Below are 17,500 nucleotides of genomic sequence, written 5' to 3'. Positions count from 1 at the left end.
CTCTCTCTCTCTCTCCTCTCTCTCTCTCTCTCTTCTCTCTCTCTCTCTCTCTCTCTCTCTCTCTCTCTCTCTGACATTCGCCAAGATAGCAGAGCACTTGATATTCACAGCCTCAGCAGCCTCCACCAACCTCCACAGTAGAAAAAAGAAAGATTTAAAGACAAAATTAAACACTGCAAATGCTGAGCAAGAAACGCGACTGTGTGCCTTTACATTCTTGCAAACCTGAGGTATACATCTCTCTCTCTCACTCTCTCTCTCTCTCTCTCTCCTCTCTCTCTCTTCTCCTCTCTCTCTCTCTCTCTCTCTCTCTCTCTCTCTCTCTCTCTCTCTCTCTCTCTCTCCTCTCTCTCTCTCTCTTAGTTTTCTATTGGTAATGGCTTATTTGTATTTTGTCGAAAGTTTTCCTGTATATCTGTACATTGTGTATTTTTTTTCTTGAAGACTTTTTAACTCATATCAGTCAAGGAAAAACTGAAACTAACACTTAACTTTCAATATCTGGGGAACGCAAAATAAGGTGACAATGACAGGTGGTTAGAAAAGCTTAAATGGAATTGAATGGCGTGACGGTGCTGGTGTTTATGCCGGAGACTGCTGTAGTGATGGTAATGGACGGGGGTACAGCGAGAAATAAGAGTAAGCTTGGTAGTACATGGGCACGACAGCGCTGAGTGTTTGGGATTTCAGTGGATGGGGAAGAGAAGTGGTAGTGCGAGGATGGTGGGTTGAAGATTGAGGGGATTAGTTGAAGTAGTAGCAATGGTGGTATTAGTAAAGGAAACTCGAAGTGGTACTGGAAGTGAGGGAGGTTGTAATGTGTGGATGGTAATGGCAATGAGTGGTGATGATAAGATGGTTGGATGTAAGTTGGTGATGGTAGAAACTGGAATGTTTGTCACAGAAATTATGTTGGTGTTAAAAGAGAGGTGGCAAAAATATGTTAGCATTATTGGATGGGAGAAAAAGAAATCTAGTGGTAGAGATAATGTTTGGTAAACGAGAACGGAAAAAAAAAATGGTAGCAAAGATAGTGTTAGCATTGAGGGACGAGAAAAAAGAGGTAGTGGCAGAGATAACGTTAGTAAAGGAGGACAAAATAACATGGAGGTAAAGATTGTTGAAATGTTACCAGAGGAGGGGAATAAAAATTTGTGCCAGAATTGACGTTAGTAAGAGGGGGACAAAAGCAAATAAATAAAAAAAACATGCTGGCAAAGACGATGTTAGTATTGAATGACGAAGGTAATTAAAAATTGCCACAGAAATAATGAGCGGAGACAAGAAAAATGCTGAGAAGGATGGTGTTAGTGTTACGAGTTGATGATAAAAAAAATGTAATGACAGGGAAGGTAGTACGAGTAGTGTTAGATAACGAAGAAGGCCAATAGCAGTAGCAGTGTTGGTGGTAAAGAGACCATTGGTAATAAGGAGGAGATTGACTGATTCAGGGCACGCAACGCGAGGTCATATGAAGCAAATGATCAGAACCACAGATAAAGGAAGCAATTATTCACTAAAATCATATGAAGGAAAATTATATGTCTGGGCTTGGAGCGAAACACAATGTCCTCACCTGGAAAGAAACAGGGAATTGTACGATAACGTGGACAGATAAGAAGAAAAGTCCAGCTCAATATAGAGAATGAAAACAGAAAGCACAAGAGAAAGCACAGAGCGGGACGAGGAAGCAGTGCATGCGAGCAGAAGCCTTGTTTTGCTGTTTCTTTCAAGATTAATAATTCAGTGTAAGAGAAACGAGAAAACAAGAGTGAAAATGGAACAAATACAATGAAATAAATAAAGCAGACGATGATGTATATTAATTCTGAACAGAGCAATATTCTATTTTGACGCCACAGAATCTAAGAGTTACTTTATCTATTTATTTATTAATTTTTCCCGCGAAGGAGAGCACAGAGAAAAGTGATAGAAGCTCGCTCATTTGTCGCTCCCAAAAAGTTGATAAGAAAAGTTTCAAGAACGCTGGGCGATTTAGTCCCAGAGGTGCCTTGATATTCCTCTCCCGAAGCCGTTTCAAGCTGTAAGAAGAGCGAAAACAGAAACAAGCATAGCGTCCAACAGTTTACCATAGAATAATATACCTCCTACAACTGATCAGCTATGTGCTTAGAATGGTAGAAGATCAGAGGCGACTCATCAACTAAAAACCTGTGGAAAAATCTTGCATAAAAATATATATATATATATATATATATATATATATATATATATATATATATATATATATATATGTATATATATATATATATATATATATATATATATATATATATATATATATATATATATATATATATATATATATATATATATATATATATATATATATATACGCTAAAAAAAAAAAAAAAAAGTTAGGTGATGGGGACAAGAATAATAATGGTTGAGATGTTGAGATAAGATTCCTCAAGTGATCCCCTATTGCTAACTTGTGTCTGGAAAACGGAGGGTTTGTCTTTCTGGTGTCGGATGGGACGGGACGGCGGAGGACGGGATGGGAGTGGAGGTGGAGGGGTGATGGGGGGAACAAGGAAGACTAGAGTGGGGACACACGGGTGAGGAGTGGCCGGCGTGAGGATGGACAGGAGGGGAGTAGCCATGGATGAGGGAGGGACGGGGATGGGGAAGGGGCAGCGAGGATTGAGGGAAGTGGGCGTCCAGGATTTGGCGGTGGAAAGTGGAGATTTATGGTGGTCTTCATGAGGAGTTATAAGGGATGTGAAATTTATGGCGCTAGTGAAAGGATCCAAGAGAAAAGGCGCCTTAAGTCCGTCCGGGGCAGGGAGAATTTTTGCAGATGGTTAAATATTTGTGCAACTCCAGAAGGGGTGCGTTGTGTGGCGAGCCGCTGCTGCTGAGGTATTCGTGGCTTCCATCGTTCACTGGGGTACACTACTGATGGGGAAGACACAGACGATGTGTAGCATTGATTAGTAAACACCAATTACACGTCTAAGACCAGAACACGTTGTACTCACAAATAACCTCGAAAGAGATTATGTGTTTCCTGTTTTCTGTACTATTTTGTATCTGCTCCGTATAGATCCACACAAGGAATCGTAAATAGCTAAAAGTAAGGCAATCACCTCGAATTTCCTCACGTCCATCAGTCATCTGCCCCGTGACATTCTCGGTCCTATAATCTGTGACGAGACGCAATAGCACTGAAGCAAAAGGAAAGTGAAAAGATAACGAGGACAGTCTCTACATTCGGCGAGGAGAGAGGCGATGAGCTTTGAAGAGAACCAACTCTTACCACTCAGGCTTTCCAGATTAAAGTGTCCTGTGATCTAAAGGAACACCTGAAAAATAACATGTATATACGACGTTTAACTCTGTAGTGTCTGTGGAATAGAGATATAAAACAGGGAGCATTATTTTAGCCCACACAGACGATGAAGAGCGAGAGGGTATGACTCAGGTTTCTTAGGGCAGGATTTAGAATCAATGGACGGAGTAGAGAGAGAGAGAGAGAGAGAGAGAGAGAGAGAGAGAGAGGAGAGAGAGAGAGAGAGAGAGAGAGAGAGGAGAGAGAGAGAGAGAGAGAGGAGAGAGACTCCCCAGCAGTTTCTCTTCAGACAGACAACCTCGGCGCTGGCAGGCTTTTTACACTTTCATTCCTCTTCAATTTTGCACTTATTTCTTTTCTTTGCAGCTCTCGCTCTCCTGCCTGGAAGGGGAAAATGTGTGTGTGTGTTGTGTGTGTGTGTGTGTGTGTGTGTGTGTGTGTGTGTGTGTGTGTGTGTGTGTGTGTGTGTGTGTGTGTGTGTGTGTGTGTGTGTGTGTGTGGTGTGTGTGTGTGTGTGTGGAAGGTACCGGAGCCAGTGCTTTCACTCTTCTCAAGAGCACACTTCTTTCCTCAGAAAAAAAAAAAAATGGAAGAAGCAAAACACTTTCCAACTGTAGAAAGGAAAGTACAATAACTTGCAAGAACGCGGCTCGCATGCACGCACCCATGCGCCACACACACACACACACACACACACACACACACACACACACACACACAGACACACACACACACACACACACACACACACACACACACAAGACACACACACACACACACACACACACACACACACACACACACACACACACACGGACGAGAACAAGGTTAGACAAAGCAGTAAATGTTAGCTTTTTCGTCACTCACCACGAACACATGGAATCAAAGTAAATTATCCAGCCTGGCAGCGTCCCATGTCGCCTGACCCAACTCTCATATTCAAAGATCCCGACCACAGGCGTTATCGCATTTCTGTCTTTATACATAGAGCCGCCAGCTTTACACTGTTTCTTCCGTCTTGAATTCTTCGGTTGACTCTTGAATTCTCGCCCGCTGCACCCGTCACTGTCACCCCTCTGCCACCACGCGCCGCTTGCCTTGTAGTACATACAGTCTTGCATCGCTGAAGGGAATAGCGTTTGGATATCTCGTATCTTGGACCACATCCTGAAACGCTTTTTTGCGCAGCACCCTACTACTATCAAAAGGCTCGACTTGAAATTAAACGGGCTTTGAAGGGTGCATTTACGGTTCTAATGACAAAGCACTAAGAATTTTACATTATTAACAGAAGAAACACTCTTGAGAAAACGGCTGATCATCTCTGTGGCCTTAGAAAACAATTGATGTGAGAGCGCAAAGCGTTTCTGGATAATAGTCCTAGTTATCTTCCTGACACGTCGGGGGGTGAGTCAACTAGGGCTCCTTTGCGATGCACGGGACTGTTATTAAGTCACAAGCCAAACGGACCTCACGGACAGGAATACCAGTTTTTCCGAATTACAGAGAGGCATTCCAACACTGATAAAGACGCCAGCGTTCGTTCCTTAATTCTTTGTTAGTTTAGTCACATATTTCTTTCTCTGTCTATAGTAGATTTTCTTTTCTAAAAACTTCTACAAACAAGACCTATCCAACTCAGCAGCAGAATGTAAAATAAATCATTACATATGTGACCAGAAGCCAAGATAAAAGAACCGAGTCTCATTCTTCCGCTCTTCCTCACGACTTGCTTTCCTTTCCCCTTGCCTCTCCTGCACAAGACTTATTGACATTCCGATTCTGTTTCCTTTAATAATGTAAAGTTTGACCAGTATGTTTCTTCCTTCATACATTTCTGTGGGAAGACCTGGGACGCTCCTTCTTGTTCTGTATTTCACTTTCCTTTGGCGTGAACTGCATCAAGAATGGGGCATCAAGACGCTTCCTGGACAAATACAGCGTTAAAAATGATCACCTTACTGTCTGCCTTTTAGGATGATCACTAGTGCTTCTCTATTGGAGGTTTTCTTATAGGCAGAGTATCAACGGTAGTATCAGGTAGCAGCACGCCTCGCCTTTAGTGGGAAATTAGCTACATCCTTACAAAAGTGGTGTTCGTGCCGAGCACCATCACAAACATATTTAGTTCATCCATCATTATCATTGTTAGTTTCGATTATTAATAGTGTTATAGCCTTCTAGGCTAATGTATATTTATTATGAATGTATCGTATGTGTGTAAGACACTTGCTCTGTGGACTGCGTCCGTCAGCGCCAAGTCCAGAGTTACATGCCGTCTCTGTTCTGCTTACAGGCGACCCTCCAGTATTTTTATTGGTATTCGACGTACTTTACGCCGGTGTTTCCGTTCATGTCTCTGGAACAGCAGCAATGCTTTCTAGTATTAAGATTTCAGTAGACCTGTAATTACAATCGCTACAGAAGGGCAACTAGAATAATAATTATTCGGGAAAACATTCAATAGCACACGCTCGCTTGAGCTGAGCGCGAGGTATGAATAAAAATACTGCTTCCTCTGTGCCAGACGAGAGATCTTTAGGAATATCATTAAATAGTAAACAAGGCTGATGCAAGACTACATACCATTTCCAATATAATTCTCTTGTTCAATATGTACATAAAGGACGTCCCTCAGATAGCAACCACCCACATAATACTCGCCTGAAAGGTTTTGTTTCACAGCCATGCAAAGGAAATGCCTCAGCCCCACTAACACAAGTCACCTTGTGTTCGTGTCACAAGTCACCTAAATATGTTGTGATAAAGTGGTAGAAGATATTGCTACTGCCTGCTGCTGCTGCTGCTGCTGCTGCTGCTGCTACTACTACTACTACTACTACTACTACTACTACTACTACTACTACTACTACTACTACTACTACTACTACTGTTGCTGCTGCTGCTGCTATTATTGTTACTGTTGCTGCTGCTGATGATGATGATGATGATGATGTCGCTGCCGCTGCTGCTGCTACTCATGATGATGATAATATTGCTATTACTGCTATTATTACTACTCTTAGTACTTACTACGAATCATAGATAAACAATAAGGGAACAAAAACATATAAAAGTCATCACGGCATTAGAAGAAGTACACACACACACGCACACACACACACACACACACACACACACACACACACACACACACACACACACACGATCACCACCCTTTGCCGCCACCTGCAGGACACAATCTGAGCCAGGTGTTCACGGCTGCAGCTTAGCAACACGTTCCGGGCCAACCTGCAGTATTTTCGTTACCGCGGTGACTGGGTTAGTCTGTGGCCCCTGTAGGAGGAGAAAGAGGAGGAGGAGGAGGAGGAGGAGGAGGAGGAGGAGGAGGAGGAGGAGGAGGAGGAGGTGAGTTTAAGTATCCTGCTAAAGGCAGTCTCTGCTCATTTTCTTTTCTTCTTCTTCTTCTTCTTCTTCTTCTTCTTCTTCTTCCTCCACCTCCACCTCCACCTCCTCCTCCTCCTCCTCCTCCTCCTCCTCCTCCTCTTGCTCCTCCTCCTCCTCCTGCTCCTCCTCCTCCTCATCCTCCTCCTCCTCCTCCTCCTCCTCCACTTCTTCCCCCCTCCTCCTCTTCCTCCTCCCCCGTTCTCCTCACTAGCTTATGCTTCCTACTTCATTAATTTACGCTCCATAATTTGCTTCTATCGCACTTTTTTTCCCTTTCCTTTTTTCTTTTGTCACTTCCACCTCTCCTCCTTCTATTCCATTACCCACAATCATCATTAAAATCCCGTTCCTCTCTCTCTCTCTCTCTCTCTCTCTCTCTCTCCTCTCTCTCTCTCTCTCTCTCTCTCTCTCTCTCTCTCTCTCTCTCTCTCTCTCAACCTACCTTTTACCCTCTCAACTTTCCATGTTTCCTCCTCCTCCTCCTCCCTCCTCCTTTGTATCACCATCGTCATCAATCATTATCATCATCTCGTACTTTCTTCCCCATCATCTTCTTCCACCCTCCATCTCCTCCTCCTCCTCCTCCTCCTCCTCCTCCTCCTCACTTCGTCTATCAATAGTCGAGTCTAGTAAAAAGGATAGGTTTCCTTTGCAATTCTGCATTACTGGAGCGCAATTAAAGACAAAAGTGTAACTCTAGCTCTTGCTCTCTCTCCACTTGGGTCATCCACTTCGTTCTCTCTCTCTCTCTCTCTCTCTCTCTCTCTCCTCTCTCTCTCTCTCTCTCTCTCTCTCTCTCTCTCTCTCCGGTAATTAATATCTGAACCTGTCGCTTTCTTTAAACTGTCTCCATAATCTGTCGCATATTTCGTGTGTGTGTGTGTGTGTGTGTGTGTGTGTGTATGTCAGTGTGTGTGTGTGTGTGTGTGTGTGTGTGTGTGTGTGTGTGTGTGTGTGTGTGTGTGTAAGCGCGCGCAGACGTGAACTGTGTATCCTGACTGAGGGGTATGACAGGACTTTTGTGTCGTGTAATAAGTCTTTTGGTCGGTAACGTGGCCGCGATGTATCAAAGCAAGCAGTGTGGCGTCCCTCTCTTTCTGCCCTCCTTCCTTACTGCCTGGCTGACTGCATCGCTGGCTGGCGGAATACGATATTACAGGGCACTTTTCACTCCACTGTCCTTTGCGTTCATGTAGCGAAATGGCAAACTTAATGCGCTTATTTCGTGTAGTCGAACGAGATGACTCCCTTGTGCATGGAGGGGAGGAGATCACGGTATTTGTTGAAGAACTGCGTCGTTTGCCATTTGCCGGGCCATTCATTCCGTGCAGTCAGTCCTCCAGGATCGTATTAATCTCTAATTTGTCTTGGCTGGTGAAGCGTTGCGTGGCTTGGTGTGCTCACTACGCTAGGAACATGTAACGTCTTTCAGTAATCCCTTCTGCTGTTGCGGCTGTCCTTTTGTCAACATTTAGAGCTTATCAAAGAAATTGCTTGCATTACAAAAAAGAGAAAAGAAAAAAGGAGTTTACATTTGCATTTTTTACCGTACAGAACTATTTAAAGAGACTGTAGTACAAAAGTTAGTGTCTAAAAAAGATGTTTGATTTTTTTTACCTACAGAATTATTAAAAAGACAATAGTGCAAACGTGTCCTGAAAAAATGTAAAAAACTATGGAGAAAATCATTCAAATTTAATAGTAAAAGGGTAAAATAATGTTATGAATCGTAAGTACGACAGCGAAGACTGAATCCTGAGATGTACTGCAGGAAACAAAGACTTGTACCGCGGTGCGCCTTGATCCCCAGGGCGACTTTGCTCTCCGTGACGCAATTAATGAGTCACCCACACACATCACCAGTGGAAGCAAGCAAGTTTGATTCCCGATACGAAGACAGGGAGGAAACATTATTAGAACCGCTAAGATGTTCCTCATCATTCAAGTTTGCAAGCAGAGATTAAATCATTGCAAAATTCGTAAAAAAATAAAATAAAAAAAAAAATAAAAAAGGCGACACAAGAGATACTTTCAACATACAATACGGTTTTGAATGAGCAGTCCACGAGTCAAGGATTGTTTGCATGGTTGTTTAGTTTGTATGTTTATCACTGACCTCTACTGGATTTATAAGTGAACTGGACCAGATCGGAATCACATCTGGGAATTGAGGGAGGATTAGGAGTAAACAGCGCGGTTCTGTTCTTCTTAACCCTTTCACTACTAGACAAAATATTTTCCTATATCCACCTACGACTTCTTAGACACTTACGTACGTGCTACAGTTTGTTTAACAATTAAGTATCCTAGAAAAGACAAAATTAAATCTTCTATGCTCTCTTTCCTTTCTGTATCCATGCAAAAATTTCTTACAGTGCTTTCAATGTTAACAAGGGAAGACCACAGCCGCTGTCACCTTCAGGAACACACTAACGCGACATAGCACCTCTTATGAACATACAATAATAAATAAAAAGACAAGTTCGACACCTGCGGTAATTTTCATATATGGCACACAAATCAAAGAGTTATACCATCACTACCATCACCACCACAATCATTAACACCAAGAACACCATCAAAATATCAATTCTACCATTCACTGTCACCACTACCAAGCACACACACACACACACACACACACACACACACACACACACACACACACACACACACACAGCGCCCCTCAGCACCCTCCATCCCCCAAGCAGACGAGTTAACCAACACACACCTGCCTAATCTCCCTCGATCTCTAAACACACACACCTGGATTAGCCTCGTATTTTTCCTTCGCGTTCATAATTTTCACACTTCACATTTCCCTCTCCCTTTCTCCCTTTCCCTTTTTTTCCCAGCTAAATCTTTGGTCGTCTCGCTTTCCCTTCCCCTGCTTTCCTCCTCCTCGTCTTCTTATATGAAGCTTATCTACAAACTTCTTCCCTCTCCTCGTTTTCTTTCTCAGGTGCGATCGTTTCTTGTTATTGTCCTCCTGTTTACCACCACCACCACCACCACCACCACTACCACCACCACCACCACCACCACTTCCACTACCTCCACCTTCACCTCCTCCTTCCCCTCGTCTTCTCTTTCTTTTCTCTTTGTCCTCTTCTTTCCTTACTTTGTCTTCCTTTTGTTTTCTTTCCTTTTTCCACCTCCGATGCTCTTCTTGATCCTCTTTGCAGGCGTTACTTCCTCCTCTTCCTTCTTTAACCACCTTTTTCCTTTCCCCTTCTTCTCATTCGTCTACGTATATCTCTTGTTCATGTCCATCATTATCATCGTTATCACTATCATCGTGTTGTTGTTATTCGGTGCCATTCTCCTCCTCCTCCTCCTCCTCCTCCTCCTCCTCCTCCTCCTTCTCCTCTTCGTTCTCTTCCTCATCCTACTTGCTCACAGTTTTTATTTATATTTTTTCTTGCAACTATTTCTCTCCCCAGATAGTTAAAAGCGATAATCCAGATAATTTCTAGCCACCTGCACCTGTGTGTGTGTGGGGGGGGGGTAGGGGTGGGCGGAATGGGTGTTTGTGTGGGTAAATAGGTAAGTCAGTTCTAAGGCAACAAAGAGAGAGAGAGAGAGAGAGAGAGAGAGAGAGAGAGAGAGAGAGAGAGAGAGAGAGAGAGAGAGAGAGAGAGAGAGAGGGAGAGAGAGAGAGAGAGAGAGAGAGAGAGAGAGAGACAATATAGTATGGATGAAAATGGACTACAAATTTGCGCACTGATGCCTTGAGGTGGAAAAAAAAAAAAAAAGATATCTAGCCCTGTAATCCTTTTCGAAGCAGCAGCTGTAGCGACATGAAACGTGAGGAAAGATAGAAGGAAAAACAACGTACTTTTACATAAGAGTGTAACAGGATAAGGAAAGTCTCTTAAAGGAAAGTTTAAATTAAAAAAAGTAAAAAAAAATATAAATAAAAAAATGTTACAGAGAATAACTGAAAAGTAGCATTATAGAAGACAGTAAGAGGATATGAACAATGACAGAAGATGAAAGATAAAATATCGTATTATAGATGAGCGTGACAAGATACGTAGAATGAGACAAAGGAGGACAATATGTATATATGAAAAGTGAAAGAAAATAAAAAAAGGAAATGTAACATTATTTAGGAGTGTGTGGGCAGTAAAGTGACAGACGCTAAAAGAAAAAAAAGTAATATGTAAGAGAGTACGAAGCTAAAGTCAGCTGAAGAGAGGGAACAGTGACAATAGTGACAGGACAGAAGGGAAAGTAATGTTGTAGACTGTATCTGAAACGCTTTGCTCTCTCACCACGACTGTTCTCAAAGGCCTCAGAGATGATTAACCGAGGTTCTCAAGACTGTTTCTCCTATTGATAATTTAGAAACCTTATTAATATGTTACTACGGCCATAAAAAAAAGAAAGAAAAAAAAAACAATCTTAAAAGCCCGTGTAACTTCCAGTAGAGCCTTTTGAAAGCAGTGGAGGTGTGGCGAAGGGGGGTTTCAGAATAGTGTCCTAAGTAGAACTGTGAGAGATAATTAAATTATAGAAGATCGAAGGAAAGTGTAATTATATGTGAGAGATTACGAGGCTTCTTAGATTTAGTTGAGGAAATGGAACAATGAAAAATACGATAGCGAACAGAAGGAAAATTAATGTTATGTAGAGCGTAAGCAACGAAATAAAGGGAAATAGAAGGAAAGAGTAATGTTATGCCAGAGATTGCGAGACTTCTTGGATTTAATTGAGGAGAGGGAACAATGAAATATGTGATAGGGAATAAAAGGAAAAAGTAATGTTACATAGGAGTGTAAGCAATGAAGTTATAAAAAAAATTAGAAAGCAATGATATATGAGAAATGACGAGGCTTCTCAGAGTTAATTAAGAGAGGGAACAAGGAAAAATGTGAAGGAATATAGACGGAAAACGTAAAACATAAAAAAAAAAAAAAGCAAGAGGCAACAGGGAGTGATACGAGACAGGAGGAAAAAGTTATCCTTGTGTAAGAGTATGAGGCTTCGGAGAGCTAGTAGTAAAAATAAAGAAAACGACAAGACTCTTGGAGCGAGCGGAGTGACTTCCCCCCACGGTACATGAAAAGTACGGTAAAGGTACACTCGTTTCCGCTCCAGGTACGTACGGCAGCCGCGGCCAGGTAGCGGTGGTCACTAACAGAGGTGGTGCGGTACAGGATGCAACCTAACTCAGTCACTCCAGTTGAATAAAAAAAAAAATACGGAAATTAATATAGAGTTTCTCATAAAGACTCACGGTGAAGTCCAAGCTGAGTACACTTAAAACGGAACTTGTTAGATTAAAAAAAAAAAAAAGAAGTTAAAATAAAATTTAAAAAAGATTGTGAAAAAAGTGTCTTGTGTAGAGGAAAAGTGTGGAGAAACTGAATTTTGATGTAGGCTTTTTCCTACACCTTTCAAAAACACGGTAAAGGTTAAATGTTATGAATTCTGATGAGGTCTTCCCGTCACCTCTTGTGGGAAAAATACTAATAAAAAAAAAAAAAGGAAGAATCAGAGTAACATATAAATCGATCCAAAATAAACTAAACCATCATCATCATCATCATCATCATCATCATCATCATCACCATCATCATCATCATCAGCCTCTATGCTTCCCAATGCATGACAAACCTTCTCCACTCATCTCACTCCACTGGCCACCACGAGTACTCCAAGCCACGCCAGGAAAACTTTGTCACTCGTCTACCTATCTACTTCTCTGTCTGCTCTCCTTTCTTTCACCATATTGCTAGGGCTAGTTGCTATTATTATTGTTATTATTATTGTATCAGATTTTTATCCCTCTTTTTCCTCCTCTCTGCCTGGCCTGTGAGCGCTGAGGTCAGGCGAATGTGGATGTTAGGTAGGTTTATTTAATATCCATATCTGGAGGATGCAGAGAGGGATATATGAATAGGAGAGATTGTACTTTTTTTTTCATTATCTAAGTAGTATTACCATTACTTTAATTGTAATCTTTCTTTCAAAATTTTAAAAAAATTGTTATTTGATAATGTCAACTATTGCCGCCCGCGGTGCCGGTGTCAGCGAATGCCGGCGGAGGGGCGTTGGCGGTGCTCGGGTGTGTAGCTTCTCCGGGAGGCAGCCTTGCCTCCGTGTGTAAATCTTGTAAATGCACAGACTCTCTAGTGACATCCCCGCTAATTCTTACTGAACTAAACATCACTAAACAGAACCAGAGAGACAGAAGACTACTACATGGTGAGTATATCGGTGACAACCTTGTCTAAAAGTACCACACCAATTCACCATAACAATATGTGAAACTAAAAGGTACACCGGATTCACTCAAAGATAGATGGTTGGTTTCGTTGCGGTAATAAAATCAGTGATTGAAACGACGACAGGAAGGAAAGCTGCGATGGGACAGAACTAAAAAAGGTGCCATTGAGATCCTTCACACATTTATTCTTACTAAGTAAAATGCGGAAACAATGAGAGCAAGGAAATGCTGTAGAGAATAAAACTGCAAGGACAGAACAAAAGCAAGGGAAGAATTCCGGCGAAGAAAAGTGCGGAAATACAACAGAAATTAAGAAATAGTCAGGCAGAAAAAATGCAAAACAAAAAAAGAAGGAAGATGAGGAAAAATAGGCAAGAGAAAAATAGAAAAAAAAATATATATATATATATATATATATATATATATATATATATATATATATATATATATATATATATACATATATATATATATATATATATATATATATATATATATATATATATATATATATATATATAACGAGGAAAAATTGTGACGAAACAGAACAAAAATAAGGAAAAACTGTAGCGAGGACAACTGCGAAGAGAATAAAAACAAGGATACATTGCGGTGAGGAAAACTTTAAAGAAAGAAGAACAAAAAAAGCGCGTAGGAAAACTTTGAAGGCAATACAAGAAAAAGTAAAATACGACAAGGAAAAATGCAACATGACAGAGCAAAACAAGAAAAAACTTGAGAAAAAAATACGGAGACAGGAATGAAAAGGAAAATTTTTAGACAGAACAAAAAAACAGTGACATCACTGAGAGCCTTTACCTATTTAGCCCTAAGCGAAGAAAACGGGAGGCACAGGGAAAGGGAAGTACTTACGTGGTGTTCTTCAAAGAGAAAACAAATCTAAAACTAGGAATGTTACTGACGTTAATGTAAGAAAATTCGGAGAAAGTTATCAGAGCACCTCTATAAGTCACCAGGCTGAAGGTGGTGGTCCCAAATGGATATATTTTTAGTCCCAACGCCACCTGGGGACTCCAAGGGATGTCATAATTTCTCTTCATTATTTGAAAACTTTTTTATTTAAGTAGTGGGATCGCGGAGGCTGTGTAGTGCTATGTAAACAAAAAGGAGGGTCGTTGCCTTCTGAGAGCAGAGTGAGGAGGTGGTGAGTGGGAGCAGCAGTGAGGGAGAACACGGCACGAGGTAACGAATGACAGGCGCTCACCGACCACCTTCCTTCAACTCTCAGTACACACCTTCCTGGAAGTCTCTTTTGTGCCGCGTATAGGTGCACACGTGGACGGACACACACACACACACACACACACACACACACACACACACACACACACACACACACACACACACGCATCAGACACACACAACACCGTACAAATTTCTGAGACATGTCCAGCCAACTTGTTCAGAAGATGACTTACAGTGAGCCGCGAGAAAACAATGACTACGGACATTTGCTGCAGCTGTTAGTAGGACTGCCGCGTGAGGTGCTCCAAAGGGGAGTGATGTAAACAAAGCCTTGAGCCGGGTAATCGCCCGTACCACACAAAGCGTAAGAGTTTAGATGTTAAAGTAAATACCACTCCATACTTCTTTCTCTCACCCCTATTCTGTCCACCTCTCTAACGCAAGAGTTAACCAGTATTCTCAATCATTCATCCCTTTCTCTGGTAAACTCTGGAATTCCCTGCCTGCTTCTGTATTTCCACCTTCCTATGACTTGTATTCCTTCAAGAGGGAGGTTTCAAGACACTTATCCACCAATTTTTGACCACTGCTTTGACCCTTTTATGGGGACTGGCATTTCAGTGGGCTTTTTTTTTTTTTATTAGATTTTTGTTGCCCTTGGCCAGTGTCCTTCCTACATAAAAAAAAAATAAATAAACATTCTCATATCTTTCTTGTTACTCAGGAAATGAAGTAAATAACAACAGGAGCAGGCACGTGTAATTAGAATAGACAACTGAGGCTTACTGCATCTTCGTATTCTTAAACACTTTATTCTCTTAAAAACACCATTTCCACAGGCATTGAGACGATTACTTTCGTTCTCGTTACTTTTTTCTTAACTGATGGTATACATTTCTAAACTGAAATATCACAGGCATCATTAAAAAAGAAAAATTCATAAATCACAACAATCTGCACAACAGCCTGAACATAAGAACACAGGAAAATAAGGGAAGCTGCAGGAAGCCATCAAGCCTACAAGTGACGGTCCCTGTGTGAAACATACCTACTATCTATATACCTATTTCCACATGTTAACCTCATCTATAAATTCGTTTAACCTTCTTTTAAAGTTCCATGATGGTTTAGCAATAAAAACCTGACTTCATTCTATTTGACTCTATTTGAGATTCTATTCCTTTCTGTCTCTTCTAAATCTTACTTTGTCAAACCTGAAAAGCCTGGGTGAAGGGAGATACTTGAAAGGCGCCAAAGCGTGTACTGAGATCCCCGCCAGTTCCCGCAGGCCATTCAGTATGCAGTTCACTTTTCAATGAATACTTTGTCCCTTTGTTGGCTGTGTATTCCCTCTTTCTTCTTACTCCAGGGTAATAATTTTATCTCCAGGAACTATGTAATTCTCCATTAAGGTATTACGTTGCGCTGCTTCAGGTAAACACTCTGTTGCACGTAACTCCAACCACCAAAAAAAAAAAAAAGAGTAAATAGCAGCAAGCATGGAAAACTGACGACGCGCTAATGACACATGGCGGTGTATGTGGTGTGTTTTATGTACGATGTGTGTGTGTGTGTGTGTGTGTGTGTGTGTGTGTGTGTGTGTGTGTGTGTGTGTGTGTGTGTGTGTGTTTGCTCTACCGTCTGTAATTTTCAATGTACGAGTATGAAGTGCATTTCCCTTTTCTTTTCTTTCCTTTTTTTTTTCATACACATGCTTCATTACGCTCTTTGCTGTATTATTATTGAGTCTGGCGCCCACTCAGACCTCCTTCACGTCTGTCTGTGTCACAGGGACATGCAGTGCACCCTATATCATAACGCAGTCACATTATGCTCTTGTGTTTATTTATAGTGGCGTCCTCTATTCACTTGTTGACATTTCGAGAACGTAAGGAAGTCATTGGTCGCTAATTGCGTGATTGCGTGTGGCATGGCGTGATTGCCTGCTTCTGTCGCATCATTCTTTGCTTCTTTACTGGTACACTTTCTTGAACTCTTTTGTCAACGCCTCATTAACGAATAGGAAGGTGCTCGCTATAAGTTGCCTCGAAGTAAGAAATCGTTCCCTCTTTCATATTATTATTATTATTATTATTATTATTATTATTATTATTATTATTATTATTATTAGTTTCGATGAAGGCAAACATCACTAATGCCTCTCTGCTCTCTGTTTATATATATAGCAGAACCACTTCATCCGTAAAGAGGGATTACACAGACAAGAAGTCAGCAAGCACACATTCATACTCACGATCATATTCACAAACATTCATACATATTTTTAATCTATTGGCATTTGGGGAAGAGAGGAATATCAATAAATGAAAATAAAGAATAAATAATAAAGTAAGAAAAGAGCAACACATGTGAGTCTGATCGAGTGCATTAATTTTCCAGTCATTACAAACTTTATCTGTGACGAGCCAGTGAGCCGCACGTCCTGATCCTGTACAAGCAAGCCAAGGATAAAGATGTTTGTATATTCTTGGTAGGGACAAAAGTGAAGGAAAAAGCAACTGCACTGCTCACTTACAATAAAGTATCTTCACTGTCTTGCTAGTAAAATAAACAAAAAAAAAAAAAAAAATCTATATACTGTAAAACAACTGATCGTTATTTCTTGCAACATTTATCTATCCAGTTGTTTGCTTGTTTCTTCAGTTGGTCTGGCCACGTGGCAACGAAGAGGAAGGAAAAGGAGGAGGAAGAGAGAAAAAGAGAAACCCCCACTTTACTTTCCACTCGCGTCCGTCACTGGCATTCATTTATGGATATTTCTCTTTTCTCTCTCTTCTTTCTCTCACTCCCCCTCCTTCCTCCGCCTGTACTTCTCACTTTGCTTCTTTCCTCCTGCCCGCCGGGACTATCCATCCTGTTTCCCCGACTTGCGGACCCCTTCGCTGCCCTTCCTTCTCAACTTCCTCGCTCAATACTTCCCCTTCATCACGTTCTCTACTCTTCCTCCCCTCTTGCCTCACGTCTCACTTTACATTTATGTCTCTTTCATCTCCTTGCGATTTTTTTTCCTATTCATTTACACGCTTCGAACCTTTATTACTGGGCTTTTCTTCCCTCTTGTTTACCCTCACCCTTCCTAATCCCATCAGTCTTCGTAAATCCTCTTCACTTTGATTCTTCTTTGATCCTTCGTGACGAGTGTCAGATCCTTTACCTCCCCACACTTCCCCTCCCTCCAGTACAGAGTCTTACCTTTCCCCGCGCCGATGAAAGGTCAAACACGGGCCGCAACTTAAGGCTACAGAGGAGAGGAGCTAGTGTCAGGAATTTAATATCATTTTTTTTTTTTTCGGAAATAACAACAAAACACAATCAAC

The 17,500-nt window shown here is 41.3% G+C and overlaps 1 long non-coding RNA gene across 2 annotated transcripts in view; it reads right to left on the bottom strand.

Moving 5' to 3' along the window:
* Positions 1–17,500, bottom strand: part of LOC135100461 (uncharacterized) — a 291,394-nt gene that overhangs the window by 204,778 nt on the left and 69,116 nt on the right. The gene's annotated exons all lie outside the window — the stretch shown is intronic.

This window comes from Scylla paramamosain, chromosome 5 (assembly GCF_035594125.1).
Source record: "Scylla paramamosain isolate STU-SP2022 chromosome 5, ASM3559412v1, whole genome shotgun sequence".
NCBI lineage: Eukaryota > Metazoa > Arthropoda > Malacostraca > Decapoda > Portunidae > Scylla > Scylla paramamosain.
The sequence above is the reverse complement of the archived record's forward strand: the minus strand, read 5'-3'. Positions and strand labels throughout refer to the sequence as shown.